We start from the raw sequence: 19,347 nt of genomic DNA on the forward strand, positions 1-19,347 counted from the left end.
ATCACTCCTCTTCAGTCCATAAAATATTTCACGACCAGACCAAACAGAAGTCTGGAGCAAGACCAATTTGGATGAACGACAACTCCTCTGACGTCCATAAATGGTTTCATGACGGAGGCTGAACAGAAAGAACTCTGCTAGATAATCGAGGGCTATCACTCTTCTGCAGTCCATAAACTGTTTCACCACGAGCACGATCATCCCCCTCCCGTCTGCTGGAGCAAGATCATGCTGGATGATCGAGGGCTGCAACTCCTCTGCAATCTGTAAATATTTTCACAACGAGGGCCGATACAAAGAAGTATTCTGAAGCAAGATCAAGTGAGTGTTATGAATGATTGAGGGCCACAATTGAAGATGAAGATAGCAAACTTTGCTTATCTTTTGTTTATGATTCAGGCAGCGCAGGTTAAATCTCGGAAATAAAATCTTATAGTGACAAATGTATTACGTATTTATACGCAAAGCATATTTATTCACTTTTGATTAAATAATAAAAAGTGACGGATGCATTAAGGGTATATATAGATCCAAAAGAGCGAGTAATAATAATTAAGAGTTAAAAGAATCATGGGATATCGTTTTTGGCCGACTTCGGCGCTTGCCTTGGCGTAGCCACGGTTACTAGAAGTGAGATACAAAAAGAATATTTTTCAAAATTCTTGATTAATTTTCAACAATCTTCTCCTTAAATTATGCATTTGTGAAAAGGGTGAAAATTATATTTAGCTCATTTCGTAATTTTCGGGAATTTTGGTTTGGGGAATGGCTTAGTGAAAATATCTGCAGTTATGGAATTTGTATTGCAGTATTTTATCTCTATTATTATATTCTCTTCCATGTCTCTTGAATAGAAATATTTAACATTAATGAGTAGTTTTTGCGGTAGTTCAAAATACTTTAAGATGATATAATATCAATTTGGGCTCTTGAGCAGTAGTGGATGCAGAATTAAACTCGGACTCGGTAGATGATAAGGAAACACAATTTTGTTTCTTTGTGAATCAAAATAATAAGGGATGCGATAGCGATCACCATCATACATGTAATTAATCTACAGTGCATCAGAACTAAGTCTGTAAAAAATCGATTGCAGAAGGAAAGAATGGTCTTACTTCTTAGCCTTCAATACACAGTCCTTAAGTTTGTATAACACTTAGCACGTATGCATACTGAATGCCTTCTTCATAGAAATCATTCTTTGGAGTTTTTTTTTTAAAGTCTGTGGTTGCGTTTTCTGAATCTTTTCAATGCTATTAAAATAATTATCTCCAAGGTGAGATTTCACTTTAGGCAAGATACAATAATATAATTGTATCATATCTTGAATAAGGGGGATGTGGTAAAGAACTGTGACGCTTTTCTTCAGTAGGTACTACTTGACAAGAATGGAATTGTCCGGCGGCGCATTTTTATGCAACTGAAACTAGATATTTGATTGAGTATTTTCAGGGCTAATGCACTGGAAATATTTCTATTAAGCTTTTATAAAACAAAGGTAGTTAAAACAAATATTCCTTGATAATATGAATCTCTAGTGGCCTATCCGCTCAACCGATGGAAATGAAATTTTAGACTGTTATTTGAAGACATTCCCTCGAGATTGTGGTAATTTTAAACAATTGCGATTACGATTAAAATGAGAACATTTCAAAATTTTCGAATGGCAACACCCATTTCTTTCTTTCGCACTATAATCAGTGCGTTGAAAAGCCATTAAATGGCGCTCGAACGATACAGTGTATGACGAAAATTGCCGGTGTAAAAAATTAACAAAAAGAGCATAGTAAAGTACTAATAACACAAGAAAGGAAAGAAAGATTTCACCGGAACTGCAAGTTTTCAATGTGTACAACATTTCAAAGTAATTATATTCGGTAACTTTCCGCAGTTTCGTGGCCACCTGCAATCTCCCTACTTCACTCTGACGGATTTGTGATTCTGTGGTTAATCTGAATCTGCATTCTGAAATCTAAAGTGTGAACATCAAATCCACACGATATTTTTTAGAACTGAAAATGCCATAAAACGTAAAGTTATATGCGATGTTACTTGCATTATTGCTATCAACTATGTCTCACATGCAATGCTTTATCGTCTGCAAAGGTAAGCATGTTGAAAACTTGTCATTCGAAACGTTATTTGCTCTCCTTTCTTGCGGTGTTCACCGGTCGTTTACAATGCTCTTCTTTTCAAATATTTTACGCATCAAATTTCATTATATTTATCGTTTCGAAGCTATTTAAAGGGGTTTTCAGTGCATTGATCCATTTGCACGAGAAAAAGTGGTTTGTTGCCATTCGAAAATTTCGAAATGGTTTCATTGTAATCGTAAATATGAGAGCTTTGTTGTTTTAAAATCACCACAGCCTCAAGCGCATACCATCTTGAAAAAATATCTGAAATTTCATTTCGATTGGTTGCGCAGATAGACCGCCAGGGGTTCATATAACGGGAAAACTTTTTTATGATGTCCTAGTAGTTTCTTATTCTCTAACGAATCAATTCACGATTAGTCGTGAAACTCTGCCAAGATGCTGGTGTTACTACTAACTATGGAAATAATAACTAAACTAATAATAAACATATAATAACAAAGTAGCAGTCCATGCCTTAACGCTCATTCACCTCATAGTATCATCGAGCAGTTTCGCAAATCAAATCATGACATTAGATCGCCATAATGAATCTCATAACATCCTAATTATTGCATTATTGGAATTTTAAAATTAACAATTTTTAATGCATAAAAATTACATCTTATATCAGTTTTCCAAGTCTTAAAATTCAGAATTTCACTTGAAATTCCTTTGCAAATTTTTACTATCCTGAGGTTCAAAACAAAGAATAGATTTGAGAGTTAGCAGTTACAATGAGAGTAGCAATTTTTGTGAGTTAGCAGTTCGATAAACTTTGTGAATAAGCTTACCAGAAGAGCACATCGTACTCCGGCTCAATAACCGTCAGATATTGTAATGATAATATTGTTACGTATTCTTATTGTAACGCAGATTTCTTTTAATGAAATAATATTGTGATAATTATCGACAGTTTAATAGTGACTAATTTTCTTCTGTTATGTTGTTATTGTAACTGCATTCTTCGGAAATTAAAATATCACATAATTATTCTCTCTCTGTTTTCAGACGATTAAATTAGTTTACGAAATCGAGAAAAATAAGCAAGGAAATAGTACGGTAGCTTAGTTAGTGCCCAGTTTATTTTAAAACTCAAAACTGACTATGGTTGGAAAATGTTTAGTTAATCCTATGTCAATTAACTGACAGATCTAAAAATAATATTTGACAAACATACAGAAATTCTTACCAATGCGATTTTTAATGTCCAGTATGACAACAAGAATGAGTTTTCCGAATTTTTTTTTTATTCGTTTCAACATTTCAGAGCTTTTACCACGACTGTGAATCTCAAAAACAACTCATGACATGTTTTGTAGCGATATCAGAAAACCAATGATTACATTTTGGATTTTTTATGTCTTATTGAATTAAGTATTTCAGTCATCAATTCTAAAGAAATCATTTTGAGAGCTCGAATGGTTTTTTTCTCCTTCTTTGAACTTATTTCAAAAGACATCGTTTATCATGAGATCTTGCTAATAAATCAGATATTCGAACTGAATATATTTTAGGAATTTTCTTTTGCTGATATATTAAAAGGATATAACGCGTGTTTATTAAACAGTATTTTTTGGTAACTCCTTTCTTCGTGTTTTCGTATAGAGATAACCTTTCTTAGGAAAGTCAGCTTAGCTGTGAGGTTGCAACATACGTCAAAGTGTATGAAATTTTAAGTACTCAGGAAAAATAATATTTTCTAAGAAATATTTCCGAGAAAAAGAATTTATTTTAGAAAATATGAATGTTAGTTTCTGTAAAATTGGTACGAGGTCTTCAAAACAAATTTGTGCTTTTTCCCCCCGCTGAATACTTGTTTGAATATTGAGATGTAGTAACTGGATATATTCTTGTGAATGTTTTTACTTTCTTGTACAAACTAAATGAAGTAATACAATCGCAAAAATTTCAGATATCATATTTCAACGGGAGTATCTATTTTGGCCATTTTTGAACCCATTTTGACTATTTTTTGCATAACTTCTGTATGCCTTTTCTAATATAAGATGGAGTTTACTATCTGCTTTTTATGGATAAGCTCTATGCATAATGATAATATTTTTACGTATTCTCAATATAACGCAGATTTCTTTTAATGAAATAATATTGTGATAGTTACCGATAGTTTAACCGTGACTATTTCTCAGTTTTTATGTTGCTATTGTAATCGCATTCTTCGGAAATTAAAATATTTCCATAATTTTTCTCTCTCAGTTTTCAGACAATTAAATTGTAGAGACATTAGTTATTTTTATGGAAGCAGGAGATGTGAAAAATGAGCAACGCCTTCGCAGAGAATCGAACCACGTACCTCTGGAATACGCACCCAGCATGCGGACCACTACACCACGAAGACACGGTAAGAAGGCGGGAGATATACTTAATAAAATCCGTTTAAGAAAACGAGAAAAATAAGCAAAGAAAAGTAGTCTGTACATTTGGAAGTACGTAGTCTGTCTAAGTATGTATTATATATTTCTTCTTAGTCAGTATATACATATGAATTCGTTCTTAGTCAGTATATACATATGAATTCGTTCTTAGTCAGTATATACATATGAATTCGTTCTTAGTCAGTATATACATATGAATTTTACATCGCAAGCCTTAAAAGCGTGGGGAAGCAAAGCTAAATTAAAAAATTAAAGGTTTATGCATTTGACAATGCTAATAAATTACTAATTTTCATTATTTAGGAACCCCGCGCTTTTATCAGTCGCGATATGAAATTGTAAATGAATTCTGTCAAGAGAATTTTTCAATATATTATTTCCATATGTCCATAGAGAAAATTTAAAAAAAAGTTTAAAAAATTCTAAAAGCTTTCAGATTTTATATTATGCCCAAATTTTTAACGTTTTGTGTGTTACCTTTATTTATTAAATATCATGTTCTTTGCACTTAAAATTCAATTCATAAAAATTTAAAAGAGCATATCTTTAGAATTTCCGAAACACAGTCTCGCGCACTTGAGATAAAAAAAAAATTTTTTCGTAGAGTGTTGCCATTGCTCACTTTGAAATTGTAGAGTTTCTTAATCAAAAACTCATAAATGCTAAACAAAATATGAAATAGATAATAAAACAAATTCCAAATTTTAGCTTCCAGATGCCCATATTCGGTGGAGGATAACGTTATTCAAAATTGGATGGCTCTAAGTACCGTTGTTTTATCACAATGCTAGAAGCACACATATATTTATGTAGATTATTCATTATTTTCTTTAAATATAATACAGGACTTTCTTTAAATATAATACAGGAAAATATTTGGTGGCAACTATTTAAAAAGTGATTTGCCGTTTATGGTGAATGAACGCAAAATGCCAAAACGAAATTAACAGCCCTTCTGGGTAAATTGCCCTTTGGGCCAAAAACGATAAAATATCCCCAATTCATCATTAAAAGCGCCAAGTCGGGAAATTTCATCATTAAGAGCGCCAAGATGGCAAACTCAGAATGCCTTTATCTCTCATCTACTTCAGACTGCAAAAGGTTTTTAAAAATACGGAAAATCTCTCAATTAATATTTTTTATCATTCTCGTTTTAAAAGAAGATGAAAAGCTTCTTTATAATCTGTGAGAATTACAAAACCTTATATGATGTATTTTTAGATGACATTTTAGAAGCATAAACTACAAATAGTCTAAAATTGAGTGATTTTTCAAAAGTTCGCCAAAATTTCAGAAATTACAATTCTCACCCAAATTAATTCAAAATATGTTTTTTCTCGCTGTGTTCGATAGGGCAAATAATAAAATTTCTATTTGTTTGCTCAGTAAACGACGATATGTGTGAAAAATTGTTCAATTATTAAGAAAAAAATCTAAATCTGATTTTGAAAAAATCGCTTAACTGCAATCTGTTGTCATCGATCAAACAAATAAAGCTTATGAAAATTTCTCAATAAGCTATCGAGTTGAAACCATTTTGTGTGTATAAAATTTGAACCCGAAGCTTATCAGGAAGTAGGCTGAAAATCGATCACGAAATTCCACCCACAACTAAACACTATGATGGAACTAAATAAGAGCTTTTAAAAAGGGACAAGTCTATAATTTCGAGATAAATTTACAATAAATTTGGTAAACATATAATAAAGAACATGATAATGACTTATGTTTATGTGAGTATCGTTTGCTTCATTTTATTGTTGCAAACAGCGTAAATTTCTTTTGTTTTTCTTCCTTTAGTTTTGAACTTGATGTGTGGCAACAAGATAATTAATTGATAGAATTGTGTTTGTGACAGCCATGTAGAATGGCTCGCTTATTTTTGTATCAATTATTTCGCATCGCTGACATATTATTTATAATTAGTGTAATTAAATAAAAGTGTAGGAATACAGTCAATTTGTTGATTGATTATAGTTTGTGAAACATATTAAGTGAAAGAACATAAATTGTTGTCAAAAGTCTAGCCGGAGAGCTAGTGAAGATAGTGACTGTTCTAAGTGTATTCTAACAATGCAAATATGGATATGGTTGGTAAAAAATTACTCCACTTTGTGAGGTAAGTGGATTTTGAACAAAAATTCGTTTAATTTGTTGTTAAGTTTTAAGAACAATATTGTAATACAACATAGAATTCGATTTCATTTTAATAATAGTGTTAAGTGATTCAAGAACAATTTCTGTTTTTGAATTGATCAATTATGAGTGAACTTATAACTTTTAAAACAAAAAGAACGGTTTTACGCAGGAGCGTTACTAAATATGTAAAGAAAATTGAAACTATTTTAACTGCAGATGAAATTAATTTAATAGAACTAGAGGAATGTGTCGAATTATTGAAAAAAAAAAGAAATTGAGTTAAGGAAAATTAAAAAAAAGTTTAAAAAAAACTGATTCTGAAATCGAAGGTTTAATTACAGATACTAAAGAATTAGAAAACGAAATAGATAATGTTCAGGAGTACACAGATAAAATTTATTTGTGGAAATTTAAAAGTGAAAAAATATTAAAAAATCAAAATAGTAAAAATAATTCTAATAGTGTAATTTCATAACAGGTTCTTGACAATATTAAATTACCCAAGTTAACATTACCGACTTTTGGTGGTCATATTACAGAATGGATAGCTTTTAAAGATCTTTTCAGTGCTTGTGTAAGAAATAATACAAATTGAGCTAATGCTAAAAAATTGCAGTATTTGAAGGCTTCGTTGAAAGGTGAAGCATATCGCATTATTCAAACCATTCAAATTTCGGATTGTAATTTTGAAATTGTAATTTTGAATCTGTTAGACGAAAGATATTCAAATAAGAGAGAACAAAGTTTTGCATATATTAAACGTTTTCTAAGCTTACCAACTATTCAAAATGAATCAGCATTTGCTATTTTAAATTTAGTTGACAATATTAATGAAGTAATTGGTTCTTTAGAAGTATTGAATCAAACCATTGATAATTTTGGTGACACCTTAATGACTTATTTAATTTTGCAAAAATTAGACCCTTCTACAAAATTATGGTGGGGACGTCAATTAAAATCTAATGAGCTTCCAAAACTTTAGACTTTAATTGAATTCCTAAAAAGCTATGCAAGAACACTTCAAAATAGCAAATCAACAAGTAATAAGGTACCTAAATCTGTGTTTCAAAATAAGAAAAATGTTATGGTTGCTACTTTGGGTTGTGGTTATTGTAAAGAAGATCATAGTTTAGCCAAATGTTCGAAATTTCTAAATTTATCGGTTTAGCAAAGGATAGAATTTGTAAAATCTAATCGTTACTGTTTTAATTGTTTATCTAATATGCACTTACTCAAAAAATGCAAGAGTTTAAATACATGTCAACATTGCTTTAAATAATTCAAGGAATAAAACTCAGTTAAACAGTATATCTCCGCCTACCCAATCTATCCCTAAAAGAGATGAATTAACGAGTCCTAAGGACGTTTCAGCCACAGTTTGTGCCTCTCATTATGATTCGAATGCAAAAGGTAATCAAACCAGTCACATTTTATTCTGTACTGCTTTAATAAAAGTTCAAAATTCTGAACAACAGTTTGTGAAGTGTAGATGTTTATGTGACACTGGATCTCAGAGATCATTTATTTCAAGGGATTGTGTGAAGAAATTAGGATTACGAGTGAAAGATAATTCCATTTCTGTATCATGTCTAGGAGAATTTAATACTATAAGTAATGGGGAAGTCGATTTAGTATTCACTTCTCATTTTAAAAGTGATATTCGTGTATCAACATCAGCGTTTGTACTGGACAAGGTGACAGATAACATTCCCTATGTATCTTTGCCATCAATCATCTTCGATAACTTCAGTGATTTACAATTAGCTGATCCATTATTTTACAACCAGTTGACATTTTATTTGGAGTAAATGTATTTCTGCATTTAATGACGGAAGAAATTGTCAAACGTGGTCCTGATCTACCATTTGCTCTAAATTCGAGGTTGGGATGGATAATTTCGGGTACTACAAATTTTGAATCTACAAATTTTGAGCCAGTATATGTAAATCATTTGAACACAAACACAGATGAGTTAGTAAATTCTTTCTGGGAGTTAGAAAAGTTTCCAAATGTACAACCTTTAACAAATGAAGAAAAACTTTGTGAAGAACATTTTAAAAACTCGCATTTTAGAGACACATCAGGACATTATTCAGTTGCATTACCATTCAAACATAATAGAGATATTCTAGGTGACTCCCGTGAAATGGCGTACAGAAGATTTCAATACTTGGAGAAGAGGCTGTTATCTATGAAAGAAATTTACAACCAGTATATTCACTTTATGAAAGAGTACTTTTTCACTAGAACACGTAGAATTAGTGCCAGACACAGATTATGAATTAGAGAATAAACACTATTATATCCCACATCACTTCGTGTTGAAGGACTCTAGCTTAACAACAAAATTGAGAGTTGTTTTCGATGCGAGCGCTAAAACAACCACAGGTGTTTCTTTAAATGATACGCTAATGATAGGCTCAAAAATACAAGATGACTTAGTTTGTATTTTACTAAGATTTAGACTTCATAACATTGCAATAACCGCTGATATTAAAATGATGTACAGACAGATAAAAGTTCATGAAAAAGATAGAGATTTTCAGATAATATTATGGAGAGATAGCCCGTATAAACAAATACAAGTTTGTCGTTTGGAAAACAGTTACATATGGAACTGCAGCTGCTCCATATCTTGCAACCAAAGTTTTGAGTCAGTTAGCGATTGATGAAGGATTAAACTTTCCATAGGCAAAGAATATAGTTTTAAGAGATTTTTATGCTGATGATATGTTAACTGGTGTAAAAGATAGTTCGGAAGGTACTGCATTGATAGACGAACTGCAACAACTGCTAAAAAGGGGTGGCTTTGAGCTTCACAAATGGTCGACAAGTGAACCGTCATTGTTAAAAACCTCTGGCTTAACAAACACAGATAGTGACAATATTCATCGTGTAATAGAAGACAAAACATCGAAAGTTCTGGGATTGGAATGGCATCCGGACAATGATGAATTCAAATGTAATGTCGGTGTAATAGAGTATCAAAGTGTTCCGACTAAAAGGATTATTTTGACATTCGTAGCAAAACTATTCGATCCATTGGGGTGGATAGCTCCGTTTGTAATTCTCGCAAAAATGATCCTTCAGCAATTGTGGAAATTACAATTATCATGGGATGATCCCGTAACAGAAGAGATTGATCGAAATTGGAGAAATCTGTGTAGAGAAGTTAAACTTTTGAATTCTATAAATATACCTAGGAAAATTCTGCTACCTGATTATTTTCGATGTGAACTTCACTGATTTTGTGATGCGTCTGAAAGAGGTTATGCAGCAGTTATTTATATGAAAACTTGCAATAACTCTGACATTGATGTTAAACTCGTAACAGCTAAAATTAGTGTAGCACCATTAAAATCTATTACGATTCCAAGACTCGAATTATGTGCAGCAGTGTTATTGGCACGCTTGATTCAGTCTGTAAAAGCTGCATTAGTTATAAATTTTGATTTAGTGCAAGCTTGGAGTGATTCACAAATCGCGTTGTCATGGCTAAGGTCAGATCCTAAAAAATGGAAACTATTCGTATCCAATAGACTTTCTGAAATACAATCCATCTTACCACCTGAGAACTGGAGTTATGTTGATGGAAAGGAAAATCCAGCTGATTGTGATTCACGTGGGTTATTTCCTGCAGAACTATTATCTCATCAATTGTGGTGGAATGATTACTTCTTGGTTAAAGTGAAGTGAGATTGCCTTGTCTAAAAATATTCTTATAGAGGAAGAGGCATTACCAGATGCACGTAAAACAGTCTCATTTGTACTTTCTGAACCTGTACAGGAACTTGCTATTATATCAAATATATCTTCATTTCCAAAGTTACAACGCATATTTGCTTGGATATTAAGATTCATATCGAATTCTAAAGTAGCATATCTAGAAAGAAATAGTCTTTTTTTATCTAGTAATGAAATTCGAGCTGCAACTTTCTGTATTGTCCGAATAATACAGCGATTTCACTTTTTTAAAGAAATTCAATGTTTGAAATTGGGAAAGGACTTACCTACAAACAGCTAAGGACACAAACACTCCTTAGCTTGTGTCCAATTTTAGATGACAACAAAGTGTTACGTGTAGGAGGAAGACTGAAAAATGCGCAACTATCAGAAAATGAAAAACATCCAATCTTATTACCTTCAAAACACAATCTGACAGAAATCATAATTAGACACTTTCATGTCAAATATCTGCATGCAGCACCAGAACTTCTTCTATCTTTAATTAGACAACAATTTTGGATTATAGCTCTAGATCTGCTATCCGAAAAGCAGTAAGATCTTGTATTACGTGTTGCAAACTTAGAGCTAAAACTGCAAGTCAAATAATGGCTGATCTACCGGAATCTAGAGTAACACAATCGCGACCATTTCATCGAACTGGAATAGATTTTTCTGGACCGTTCATGATTAAACATCGTGCAGGACGTGGACAAAAATCCTTTAAATGTTACGTATGCTTATTTGTGTGTTTTGTAATCAACGCAGTACATCTTGAAGTGGTAGAAGATTTGTCAACAAAGCATTTTTAAATGCATTGAAACGATTTATTGCAAGAAGAAGGAAACCATTTGAGATTTATAGTGACTGCGGTACTAACTTTAAAGGTGCAGACAAAGAAATCAGAAAATGTTTTTTGCAATGTAAGCAAAATCAAGAAATTCACAAATTTTTGTCATTAGAGGAAATAAAATGGATATTCAACCCGCCATCATCTCCCCATTTTGGTAGACTATGGGAATCGGCAGTAAAGTCAATGAAATTACATCTAAAAAGGACTGCTGGTGACACTGTGCTGACCTATCCGGAATTTCAGACCTTGATAGCGCAGGTTGAGGCTTGTCTCAACTCTAGGCCATTGTGTCCAACATCGGCTGATCCAAATGATTTAACTGCATTAACACCTGGTCATTTCCTAATAGGAACGTCTTTAACTGCCATACCTGAACCAGACCTAAATTATAGTTCCTTTAATCACATTGACAGATGGCATGTGAGACAGTTTATTTTTCAGCACTTCTCGAAAAGATGGAGTCGAGAATACCTGTCTCAGCTTCAACAAAGACCTAAATGGCAAAAATGTCAAAACAGTTTAGAAGTCAATGACTTAGTCCTCATCAAAGAAGACAACCTTCCGCCTCTTAAATGGAGGTTAGGGAGAATAATTGCTGTTCATCCGGGCTCAGATCAAAGAGTCAGAGTTGCTAGTATTAAAACTGGTCATGGTGTCATAAAACGACCAGTCGTGAAATTGCGTCCTCTTTCTATTCAGACTAAAAACTATGAACTGCTTCGCATATAATATTTTGTATTATTTTTCTTATGTTTATCTTTTGTTACAGATTAAGAAGTTTCAAAATGCTCCAACTGTTGAAATACCCTGGGATTTCAACGAGGGCCAGGATGTTTATGTGAGTATCGTTTGCTTCATTTTTTTGTTGCAAACAGCGTAAATTTCTTTTGTTTTTCTTCCTTTAGTTTTGAACTTGATGTGTGGCAACAAGATAATTGATTGATAGAATTGTGTTTGTGACAGCCATGTAGAATGGCTCGCTTATTTTGTATCAATTATTCCGCATCGCTAACATATTATTTATAATTAGTGTAATGAAATAAAAGTGTAGGAATACAGTCCATTTGTTGATTGATTATAGTTTGTGAAACATATTAAGTGAAAGAACAACTTAAGTAATTACATCAAATATAGATTTGTTCCAAATTCTAACAAAACATTTTCATAGAATTGTTGTTTTGTTAATATGTTTTTCATTGATGTTTTGTTAATTGTTTGTTTATTTATATTCTTCCATAGATAAGATAATGCAAGCTATTTATCATTACATTTTAATCAAATAATAAAATCCATAACATTACAATTTAAACGCAGTTATATGTATGAATAATGCATGTTCAACATAAAATTTTGTAATTTAGTTATTTCTGAATATTAACCCGTAACAGGGACGTGCGGTCTGACGGACCCAACGAGATAATATACTGTTATATGAAGTCGTTGGACGGACCGCGCCACATGTTCATCCCATCACCCTATTGCATGCTTTGTCCAAGTGAATGGATTCTTCCCCTAGCTTCATGTTTCGTGACCTTCTTTCTGACCCCTTCTTATAGGAATGCTTTGGCAAGTGTATCTGTTGAAATTCTTCTAGAACGGTCTGTGAGACCTCACCTCCCTTTCAGTGTTACAATTTTCGGCAGTAGTAAACACATCGCTCTGAAGTTAGGTCCGCGGAGATTCATTTATCCTTCTGATCCACGTTATGCAGAAGAACTGAAAAAAATTCTAGGCGAAGTTGGAAGTGATTTTAGTGAAGAAGATGACTGTGAAGAAAATTTCTGCGAAAAAAAAAAAGGCGAGCAGTGGTTTTGATTTCATCATTGCATCATTCGATAGAAACAGACTCCGAAACACAGAAACCTGAAATAATTGGTTTTTATAACAGAACCAAAGGTGGTGTTGATGCTTTAGATGAAAAATGTTCTGTCCATTCCTGTAGTAGGAGAACAACGCGTTGGCCTATGGCTCTTTTCTACCGGTTAGTAGATATGAGTACAGTAAACGCATACATTTTGCACCAAGGTTATAACCAAAACCCTGTTATGACCAGAATGGTGTTTTCGAAAGAATTAGCGAGAGAATCAGTCCAACCACTACTACACACGAGAGGGAAAAATCCAAGAATAAATCGAGAATTGCGCCTGACGATAAAGCGGATTTTAGGAAAAGAAGCTGAGCCTAAGGATGTGGAGCAGTGCACAAAAGAAGCAAAATTAAAATCAAGGAAAACATGTCGTCTGTGCCCCCCACACAAGAAAAGAAAGACAGTATATTTATGTTTATCTTGCCAAGGCCCTGTTTGCTTGGAATGCACGCAAAAGTTATACAATGAATATGCTAAAGAAGACGAAAACTAAATTGTGTACTATCAGAAAATCAGTGAGATACTGATATTTTAGGTACTGTCAAAATTTTTCTGTATTGTGCTACATACAATTTTCTGCGGTTAAAATTTGCTTTAAATATTAACTAATATAGATAAAATAGTTAATTCAAAATAGATGCATTCTTATTTTTAGTTTTATAGAATTTATTGCAGCAAATGATTTTCATCGAAAAATTTGAGGTTATGGGGAAATTTTCTGGGAAAATTTTAATTTCACTTTAAAGTGTAAAAACATATTTTCTTTTCAGAGTAAAATGTTCAAAGAACATCTAAGTGAAATATCATGATGATATTTTAATTAGACGATTTTTAAAAATTTATTATAATGCGCGGTCTCTGAGACCGCACGTCCCCTGTTATGTTCAACTTTTTCCCCTCCCCTGTTACGGGTTAATCAAATGAAGTAAATAAACATTTAAAATCAAAATTAAATAAGCAAAGCAGATTATTAGCATTCAATCAAATTAGCATTTCTTTTCCCATTTCGAAACTGCCGATATTCAAGTTGTCGATTAACCGACATTGACATACGTATATTACACAACTTGCCATTTAGGCAAGGACACAATTTGGAAAATATATAATAAAAATAGAAACCGGTTAAAATGTGTTTCAGTACCACTTTGATGATAACAAAACAAGTAATTAAAAAACAAGAATTGGTTAAAAAGTGTTCCTGTATCAATTTTATAGTACATTATAATGAAGTGTATAATAAAAAATACGTTCTAGTTAAAAAGCGCTTCAGTACTACTTTTATGACAATGAAACCAGCATTTAAGAAAAGTACTGGTTAAGAAGAGTTCCAATATCCTTTTATGGTATTATGATAGCGAAATATATACAGAAAAAGTAAGTATTGTATACAGAAATATATACAAAAAAAAAAGTTCCGTACTTTTTTCGTACCATATAATAAAAAACCGGCACCGGTTCAAAATTATTGCAGTACCTCATTTCTGGTACCATACTAACAAAAACATGCAATAAAAATATTCTAGTACCAGTTTTTAGCACCACGTTTTGGTAGTTTCTGGTACTTTGGTACCTTTTTGGTACCATATTTTGGAAACGTACGATAAAAGTAATTACTTGTTAAAATTGTTCTATTAACCATTTTTATGGTACCATGTTACCAAAACATATAATAAAATCAATTACCGGTTTAAAAAGAGTACCAGTAGCAACTTTTCTGCTATCATGCTACCAAAACATGCAACGAAAAACAGGTAGTGATTAAAATGCGTTGAGTACCTTTTTCATCGAGTCATGCTACTAAAGCGTATAATAAAAACAGGTACCGATACAGTCAATAAGTGTATCAGTATTAGTTTTCGGTACAATGCCACCAAAAAAGCAAAAGTGGTAGTAAAAATAAATGATACCGCTTGCAGCTTATGCAGGTGAATGCATAAACGTGAGTTGACTAGATCCTTGATACTGCGATTCCGGATCCAAGGAAAGATTTCTGGAAGTTACTTTATGTTCTTTGCTTTAATTTTGTGAAGCAAATTTACCAATTTAGACTTCAAATTGACTATCATTTAGAAGACATCAGGCATTTTTACACTTTAAATTCTCTCCCACTTAAAGAGCGACTCAAGAGTAGGGGAACCCAGGTGATGAGTTATCGTGTCCGATATTGACACAGTTGTTGAGTCACTTAAGATTTTTTTTTGGAGCGAGAAGTGGAAGAAAGCCTCTCTGCCCTGCTGAGAATTGAATTCCGGAACTCTCGATGATAGCCGGACTTACTTCCAAATAGTCAACGAAGGTATGCGGTAAGAAGGGAAAAATAGCTTGCAACCATAGATGATTTTTTATATACAAGTAATATGATTATTTTTATACTTAAAAGTTTCTATATGTTTACAGGATAACTTTAAAAATATTTTTGAATTTAAACAAAAATGTTAGTTTGCAGTCTTACATATTTCCTAAGTATTGATATCATTTTCAATCTACGAACATTTATGATGACTTATATATAATGCTTTATTTATTCTATTGAAAAAATCCAATTTCCGTTTCAATTCATTTTTCTTTACCCCTTTTTATGTATTCTTGTAAATTTCTGTAAATATTTAGATCCTTTTATTCGCATTGCTTGTAATTGCTGCATTGTTGCGTGTATTATTGTGGCATTGCGTATTGTTTTATTTATTTGTTTTCTTAATTTTTTACATTTAGAGTAATAGTTTTAAGATTTAGTTTGCGTACAATAGAAATTTTGACCACACGTTTTATATATAAATATTAATTTCCATTCTACTTTCAGTTAAATCATGCAACGTTTAGATTGTTGAAATATCTCAGACTGCGTAAAGTTCCATTGTGGTGTAACTAATTATTATGATTTAGATCTTTGCTGTCACTTTTAATTTCCTTTTCCATTCCAGAATGCAAATCAGGTTTGTGAGTATTTAAGATGAGGTTTTCGGATTGTGGGGCACTGCGTATTTCTGCCATATTACCAGGTCTCTGCTAGTTTAGATAAGATTGTATTCTTCAGCATTGCGTTTTCCACTGCTTACATTTAAACTGTTTCTGCGGTGAGACTTTTTAAGCCAACTCCGTGTTAAAACCAATTGTGTAGCCTTTGCCTGTTAGACATAGATTTAAATCTGAAATTGACTGGTACTTTAAGTTACATCGCCACATGCTGTGGTTGACTTGTAAGCACGAGTCATGCGTTTATATTCGAATTCTGATTTAATAAAAGTTTTGATTTTAAACCTTCTTAACACTTTGCAGTTCTTTTCAGACACAGCGATAATTTCATCTAAGTCTGTTAAGAGTTTGTATAAAAATACCAAACTCTATAACTATAAGATACTGGCTAAAACGCTCTTAAAGGGCTTTAACAAAACTTATGTCGCCAAGTTGGCGAATTTCGAGAAGTTTCAGTAAAACGGACTGTTAAAGCTCCAAAAGCTATTTTTTCTAAAGCTTCCAGAAGCCAGCACAACTCATATAAATACGGTTCTGAAAGCCAGAATGAAATAGTTATTACTCAGATTTGAGAGACTGCGGTGCAAAGTGGGTTAGCTGAACTGTAATAAAGTTTACTCCATGAGCAATAGGGGGAATTATGATATTTCTTGGAAGCTAATAATGATTTACTGAATATTCGCTTTCTTCTTGAGCTATATACAGCTATTTTTTTGCTATATGATTTTGCTAGATACAATAAATTATCTATTTTTCTGTTTATTTTGAATGATTATTTACATAGGTCCTTAGTTTGTAGTGGCCAAGACTAACTTTTTTCTAGCTGATTTATAATTTATTTTGAAAAAATTCTTGCTCCTTCACTTGGGGAATACTTTTGCTCGTTTTTTTCATTAAGAAAACATTGAAAAAATTTCGTCGGGATAACGAAAACATTTCGTCGGGAATTTTTTATCAGTTTCGAAAAACTTCGTTTTTTGATTTAAAAAAAAAAAAAAAAACTTCTGCTTTACACAAAACGTTAATTTCTTTGTTTTCAGTTCAGTTACCAAATATATATTATTTTGTTGCTAAATAACATTTACACTTTTTAACCTTCCAGCGGGCGCGCGTATGTGTGACATACACTAGATTTTGATTTTGAATTTTTTTCGTAGACCAGAAGGCGCTATGACCGCGTGTTCTTGGCTATTCTCTCCTCTTCGTTCGCCCTTCTTTCAGTCGTCTGCTGGATTTCGAGGGGTTAATGCGAGTCTGCAGATTTACTATTTGTATTCCAGAAATACGCGCGACCGTTGAAGTAAGTTTTTGCTATATCTAATTTCCTTTTTTATTATAGAAAATCTTTATTATTTTACATCTAAATTTTATGATTTTGTATAATTTGTGTGCATAATTATTTTTAATGATAAAATAGAAGCACTGTATGCGTCACATACGCGCGACCATGTATGATATTTTTGTAGATTTCTTTTCAGTTATGGCGAATAAAAGTAAAATGCTCGACATGAATGATCCGAAGGATCTTGTGATTATAAGAAATATGCTTTTATGTGACAGTGATGACGATGAGGACATTATTTTAGATGAAAGCATTACAGACGAAGAAGAGCGAATTTCAGAAAAAGGTGATTCAGAATCGGAAATTAGTGCAGAGGCCAATTCTGAAGAGGGAAATAATGATGATAATTCTTCCGAAATGTATATAGCTCATCAAATGAAAAACAGAAAAGTCATCGATTCTTGGACATGGCATAAAACGAAAACTAAACGAGCGCCTCGTAACATATGTGTTCATGTTTCTGGAGTCATCGGTGAAGCTAAATAGCTAACAGATATTTTGGATATATGGAAATGCCTCTTTACTGATAGTTTGATAGAAATCATCGCTGAAGATACGAATAAGTTTATTTCTTCTGTGAAGTCTAATTATTCTCGTATAAGGGACAGCAGAGAAACGAAATGGGCAAAAATAAACTCTTTTGGGTTTACTTTACTTAGCTGGTATTTATCATGGTAACAGAGTTCTGGAATCTTGAGGAACTGTGGAGAATGGAGGAATTTCAAGTAGTAATGAACTTGAAGAGATTTTTGTTTTTACTAAGAGATTTACGGTTTGATGACATAAACACAAGGGCAGAACGAAGGGAAGTCGACCGCTTGGCTCCAATAAGAAACATTTTTGAAAAGTTTGTCTCTAATTGCCAGAAGTGCTATTCACTTGGAGAGAATGTCACAACCGATGAGAAATTAGAAGGATTTTGAGGAAGATGTGGTTTCATTCAATACATTCCCCCAAAAAACCGAACAAATATGGCATAAAAATTTATGCCATGGTAGACGCTCGTATGTTTTACACATACAATATTGGCATTTATGCTGGAGCGCAGCGAGATTGTCTCTTTACGTGGTGTGGTGTATTTAATTATGGCAAAGCACACTAGGGCTATCTGCCTAAGAGGAGGGATGCCTTTCGTGGAGGACTTTCTAAGGGAAACTGGCTCGTATACACGTTACACATGGGGAAAACCACGAAAACACCCATGCAGCCAGCCCGTTCGCGGGATTCGAACCTCGGACCGAACTACCAGTGTTCAGCGACTTTACCGCTCGGCCGCTGGTGGGCTGTCTCTTTACGTAAGCAATAAACCACAAGATGTTGTAAAAAGGTTGACAGAACCCATTGATAACACTGGAAGAAATGTAACCACAGACAACTGGTTTTCAAGTTTTGAGTTAGTACGAGAAATAGATGAAAAAAATTGTCATTTGTAGGTACTTTGAAAAACAATAAACCTCAAATTCCGGATCAGTTCAAGCAGACGAAAACTCGGGAACCCAATACGAGTCTTTTTGGATTTAGAAAAAATATTGCACTTCTCTCCTATGTACCCAACGTTATAGAAACGTCATATTGATTTCAAATCTTCATGATGACGTAGCAATAGATGAAAATACCCAAGACCAAAAAAAAGCCTGAGATTATTACATTTTACAATCGTACCAAAGGAGGTGTGGATACAGTGGATAAACTCTGTGCTTCCTACAATGTTGCCAGGAACACCAGGCGTTTGCCTCTTGTAGTTTTCTATGCTGAATATAGCAGCAATCAATAGCTACATAATTCATTCAACAAATAATAGTGAAAAATTACTTAGAAGATAATATCTGCGAAAGCTAGCAAATGCTCTTGTGAAGGAAAACGTTGAAAAAAGAATCCCTAACTCTCTTCAAAGTGAGCTGAAATTTAAATTGTTGAAA

At 32.9% G+C, this 19,347-nt stretch overlaps 1 long non-coding RNA gene across 1 annotated transcript in view; it reads left to right on the forward strand.

Moving 5' to 3' along the window:
- Positions 1–19,347, forward strand: part of LOC118201877 (uncharacterized) — a 214,659-nt gene that overhangs the window by 117,631 nt on the left and 77,681 nt on the right. Inside the window, exons 2-3 of the long non-coding RNA XR_015040499.1 lie at positions 12,016–12,084; positions 17,244–17,386. This is a non-coding gene — a long non-coding RNA (uncharacterized LOC118201877). The remainder of the gene's footprint in view (positions 1–12,015; positions 12,085–17,243; positions 17,387–19,347) is intronic.

The sequence above is a fragment of the Stegodyphus dumicola genome, chromosome 4 (genome assembly GCF_044657685.1).
Source record: "Stegodyphus dumicola isolate Sdum_Otavi_A_Nest chromosome 4, ASM4465768v1".
Taxonomy (NCBI): Eukaryota; Metazoa; Arthropoda; class Arachnida; order Araneae; family Eresidae; genus Stegodyphus; species Stegodyphus dumicola.